The sequence below is a fragment of the Polyodon spathula genome, chromosome 21 (assembly GCF_017654505.1).
Source record: "Polyodon spathula isolate WHYD16114869_AA chromosome 21, ASM1765450v1, whole genome shotgun sequence".
In the NCBI taxonomy this organism is placed as follows: Eukaryota; Metazoa; Chordata; class Actinopteri; order Acipenseriformes; family Polyodontidae; genus Polyodon; species Polyodon spathula.
In genome coordinates, this window is record NC_054554.1 from 28,515,933 (window position 1) to 28,521,996 (window position 6,064).

The following is a 6,064-nucleotide window of genomic DNA, read 5'->3' on the forward strand; positions in this document are numbered from 1 at the left end:
TGCTTTTGAATAATAAAGTGTTCTCAATGCATGGATTATTATTGTTGATTTCTGCATGTCTGATATTCAATGAGCAGCTCTGTTTAATAGGTACAGTATAATTCTTTGATTAGGGTCTGGGTTGGGTTCAATTCGTTCAGTTTTGTTTAAGGACCTGGCTCGGACACAGTACTGAAGTTTCAACACAGAAGACTTTCTTTTAGTATTTCTTGATGGGATGCCCAGAATCGGAACCACTGTCTTCCCCAGTCATCAAAAGGACCACTGTTCCCAATCAGGTATCAGATACAAGCCCTGCTAGGTACTGTGAGCCTGTGCCTAGTGAAGATTCTCAGTTTGAGTAAAAGATTGCCTGCATCTACAGATAAACCTCAAATATCATCATGTCATACTCAAACTGAGAATCCTCAATGATGAGCGATATAGATTTCAGTAATTCAGAATCATAGCCATCTGACACATAGTGTGTGTGTGTGTGTCAACTGTCAGGGGAGTTGGAAGAGGAATCATTCTTAGCCAGTAACTGCTTGCATTATTGATACACTACATATAGAATAATAGATAGGCTGCAGTGAATTACTGTACAAGGTTATAATTGCATCGAGGGGTTCTGGTGGCACCATAAACTACAAGAACCCCGAGATGCAATTATAACTTAAAGTAACTCACTTCAGCCCTATTTGTTATTTCTTTTTATAATAGATGGATCCCACAACTTTCAAGGATTATATGAAAGGCGGGTTTCTTTTCTGTGTTTTTGCTTTCTTGTTGTCCGATGAATGATTCTCTGGTTTCTAGCATGGGATTTTCAAAACAGGACATTTTCAGCACTTGGAATTTAAAATAAAAATCACAGTCAGCAATTTAAAAGACATAGAGATGTCCCCTAAAACACTGTTGGGAAAGTCATCAATAAGCGATGTGTTTGATCACTTAACTATGACTTTTTGATGTTCCATGGTTTAATTATGACTTTATCGTATGGTCTGAGAAGCAATCATAGTATTTATCCATATGCAGTATAATTTCAAAGTATAGCAATACTGGTACCTGGCTCAGCCTAGCAAGGTTGACTAAGAAAGAATCTCATTCTTTCATGACATAAACTGGATCAATGGAAGTAACCTTTTTTGAAATGAATAATTTTAGAATAATATGACTTTGAATGGGGAGAACTTGGGAGGTGTGTTAATCGACACGTATCCTGCACTTACAGCAAGACAATATAAGGAAGAAGTATAGGACTACTGTAAAATGACAGCTACCCAAAGAGAACCAGGCTACTTTTTGAATTGATTTTCCTGTACTGAAACAATAGAACTGTTAATATGACTTATATCAAGAGAGAGGCATGGAGAACACATTAAAGTCATTTTAAGGACTGTGCAAAACAGGCCATCGGATCAGAAGAAATCAGGGAGGGTAGGGTCTGTCAGGTCTGCTGTCTTGGCTGACTGCAAGCCTTTAGGTTAATATAAAGACCAAGGCTACTTATGAAAAGCTGCTGGAAATGTTAATAATAGCAGCCACAAGCTTCAACCTGCAGTTTGATTTAATTGCTGATTACGTCAATTTCTTGGAATGTCTGCTTGTGACTTAAGTTGACAAATGTTGAAATCCACATATTTTACTGCTTTGTCAGGAGCCTCATTTGCCATTTATCTTGATAGCCTTCATTCCTCCAACCAGTTTTATGGAATTACAATTTTGTCATTTTTATTTGCTTTAAAATTCGGGTTTTTTGGGGGGTTTTCCTTTTTTTTTCTAGAAAATAATTGTGCTAATGATGGGTAAAGAGTTTTGAGAATCTAGCTCAAAAAGTTTTAAGATAATGTTGATTCAAGAGCCCATTAAATAAAAGCTACTGAAGTACTGTGTGGTCTACATGGCTGTAAGGAAATACGACCCTACTATTTATAACAGGAACCGTATTAAATGCTGTACAGCATCATCACAACCTTACACTTGCCAATTTCCAAGAATAGAAGGTAGGAAGCACTTTGTTTATGCAGAGTTATAAATGCATAACATAGCTTACCAGGCGAACTACATCTGAGACAATAGCAATTTTAACAACAAGGGACAATCATTCAGTTATAGACACTGTCAGACCACATGACTGAAAACAACACAGTGTAAAGCTGCGATTGGGGCTTGTTTACCAAATAGTAATGTTAATTGGAGGGTGCTGTTTGATTTACGAGTATACTAATATAGACAAGCACGCGCTGACTTACTGAAACAGTTTGTCCCTGCGGGCAAAGGAGATTTACTAGAATTGTTTTCTAACAACTGCGACATCTGGGAAAAGTACAATACAGAAAGATAAAATCAGAAGTAGCCTCCCTTACAGTACAACGTATGCCAGGGCGTAGATCAAAGCAAGGCTTATTTAATGTTTTTAATTGGCTGCTTACATTATTTCCACTCCCGACAACTCCTTTAAATGTTATTCTTTTTATACATGCATGTATTTATTTATTTACTCAAGGTCACAGTGGACAAACATTTCAGCTCGTGCTTTCATCCTGCTTCTTAACAAAATCGTCAGTCATTCATAGAACCTAGTCCACAGGCCCTGCTAGCTGGTTTTCTGAAACAGGAACTCTATTTAAAAAAAAAAAAAAACACCACTCAGAAGAACGCTAGCCCCCTCATGTTGAAACAGGAAACCTAGCAGTCTCATAAACAGAGCTATATAATCATGTGGGCTTCAGCAAGAGAAATACAATTTAAAAAAATAAATACCCTAGTAAAAGTAAACCAAAGGCAAGGTCAGGCCTGGGGAAATGACACCTGTAGCATAAAGCCACCCAAGACATCTATTTCTGATTCTTTTTCTATAACACAGCGCTTACATTTTAAATGTACAGCAGTTTGATGTGTATGTGTAAACCTGCTCTTTAATTGTGTCTCAATGGCTCGCAATGTTTGTAAACACAAATGCAAGGTCAATTCTTTCCAACGCCCCGTTGACAGCAGACAGATTATTTAAATCAATGTAATGAGAGCCTTACCCAGTTTGCATAAAATCACTGTTCTCTTTTCATGTTGGTTACCAAGGCAAGGAGAATCTCTTTATTTAAAAAAAAAAAAACTGTATCCGACAAGAGAAGAGACCAATCTAGTCTTCATACGAGATGAACATGCTATAATGTCTCATACTCTTATAAATGATTATTATTATTATTATTATTATTATTATTATTATTATTATTATTATTATTATTATTATTATTATTAGGGATTTAGTTGATGCTCCTTCAAGTAGAGTTCAGTTCACCTATACAAATAAACACCACCCTATTTGTGGTGGGATAAAGTCGGAGGCTACATTTCAGCCTCCTAATTAAAGATAATTGTATAGACTATTAACATATACATGGTCCATGTACCAGGTATATATATATATATATATATATATATATACTATATATATATTATATATATATATATATATATATATAAAGTAAAGAAACACTCACGTGAAATAAGGGATTTATAGAGTTGGTCACCGGGAACTTAATGAAAGAAAAAAAGATGACTGACAACTATTTTTACTGGCACTGCTACAGGCATTTCTCAGAGAACATGTTAAAAACTACAGCACCATCTTAACAGACAATAACATTCCAATTCTTTTGTTCTGTCTCCAGAGTCAACATAATATTACAAGTAGCATTAGGACCCTGTGCTTGCAGAGCACAACCATTGGTGGTGCTATTTAAGGAGAGGTGGTTACCTATGGCATTGAGCATATAGACCCTGAACGAATGGGTGGTAACGGGATTCCCGAAGGTCACAAGAGTTCATTGTCATTTCCTGTCTGAGCCGATTTGACATTTTCATGGCCAAATGACCTACCAAATCCAGACAAGATCTAAGCAGGAGTACATGATGCATTACATTTTTGAATGAGCCTTTGTGCTTTTCCTACCGCGCTCTCAACAGATCAAGGATGCTGCAAGGCTGTCGGCTGTACAAGAGCTCGAAGGGGGAGAACCCTGTCGAACTGTGAAGTACCGCTCTCACTGCAAAAAGGAAGTAGGGAAGAAGTGTTGTCCAATGTTTTTGCTCTTGGCTCACAAATCGTCTCAGCATCTGCTTTAAGGTCTGATTAAATCACTCCACCAAACCATCTTTCTGTGGATGATAGACAGATGTCCTGATGATAAACAGATGTCCTTATGTATTATTTATATTTTATATAATTGCTGCAACATATTAGACAGGAAGTTAGTTCCATGATCAGTCAATATCTCTTTGGGGATCCCTACTCTCGACATAATCTGCATTAGTTCTATTGCAGCTGCACTAGTGGACCTCAATGGAACTGCTTCCAGGTATCACGTTCACTATGTCCATTGCAATGCGTTCAAAGGGAGTGGAAATAATGGACAGTGGAACCAAAAAGGCGGGGCACACTTGACCTGACGCTACTCTCTGGCAGTCTAGGCATGTGGCTACATATTTCGACATTTCATTATGAAGCCCTACCTAATAAAATAGAGCCAATATGCATTCCCTTGTTTTGTCAGCTCCGAGGTGCCCGCTAAAGGGATATCATGTGTCATGACATACCGCCCAAGAGAGCCTTTGGAATTAAGGTTTGCTCACTCCCTGTGTCCACTAATGCATGGGTTTTCACTTTCCCTATAACCACATCAACAATACAAGGTCCCTTCAGCTTAACCATAAACAAAGGAACAGATCACCTTGCTATGTCCCCTCGCAATGTTAGTCACATCCCCTTGGTTAATGTGTGCAACCATTTCTCCTGCAATCCAAGGTTGCCACATCACTTCCCTTCTGGGGTGATGACTTGGTGTACCGTAGCTCCGCCCCCTTTCTAGATGGCCAACTTCCACCTAACCTTGGGAATGAATTGTCAGACCACCCAGTCCAGAGCACTCTGTTCCCTTTACACAGCGGCATCGCAGGTCGGGAGGGAGATTCATAACTAAGATTCATTCTTTCTCTGTCACAGGGTATCATGCAACGAGGCCCCTTGCCAGGATTGTGTTGAATTGAAAGAAACTTAACATTACAAGCGTGCCCAGCACTAGACAGAGTTTGCTTTTCAGTGTTGAAATGAAGTCATGTGTAAGAGGCCTTTCGGTTCTTGTATTTAAATGTTTTTTTTTATTAGTGCAAAATAAATTGATTTAACAGTTGCCCTTATTAGAATCTTTCAAAATGTACACATTATTTTACAAACATTAAAAGCATGAAAGATAAAAGAAATTGACAATAAAAGCACCACGCCATGTAAACATTTGTTTGTAGACACATTGATTAGACTTGTGAAATGTGTAGGCCTAATCTTTTTGGTCAGCTGTTGTAAATGTTTATTATTCATGCCCTATTCACCAATCTTTAATTCCTGATATTTAAACTTTTTTTTATTTTCTGTCTGTTTTATATGTTTGTTATCTGATTAAAATGAAGAGTTCAAGTTTGGTGAATAGGGCTCAAATCGCCAGTGGTACTTCAATAAATAAATGAAAAACATTTGTATACGTGAGGTTTTGATCATAAGCTGAATGTAAAGCTGAAAAAAATTGTGAAGGCTTTTTGACTTGAGTAGTTTGACTATATATTGTATTGTTTCACCTGTGATAAATTATGCATTTGCGCAGCTTTAAGAAAATATGACAGTGAGATCCCAATTAACTATAGGCTGCTTAAAATGTACAAGGACACAACAGTCTTACAAGTGAAAAAAAAAATCAAGTGATGGGGTTTGTTGTCTCCAGGTACACTAGACTGCGTCTTCTAGTTAAAGCACTATTAAATGACAAACCCTGCTCTCTCCTGTTAGTTAATACAATTTAAAAGTCAGTTAAGTGCCGCTTCAGCTCGGCGACAGGCTGCAATGAACTTTGTGATGTTTTGTTCTCCAGACTGTAACGTGTCATTTCATTGCAGGATTATGTCATTTGGAATGCCAATGCAAGTGAATGGCAGAGAGATGTAATATTCATTGATAAGCAAGGGGTGCCTGTTTTTCCGTGTATGCCTTTACATAAATAATGATCTTGTGCTGAATATGTGTACCAGGTGC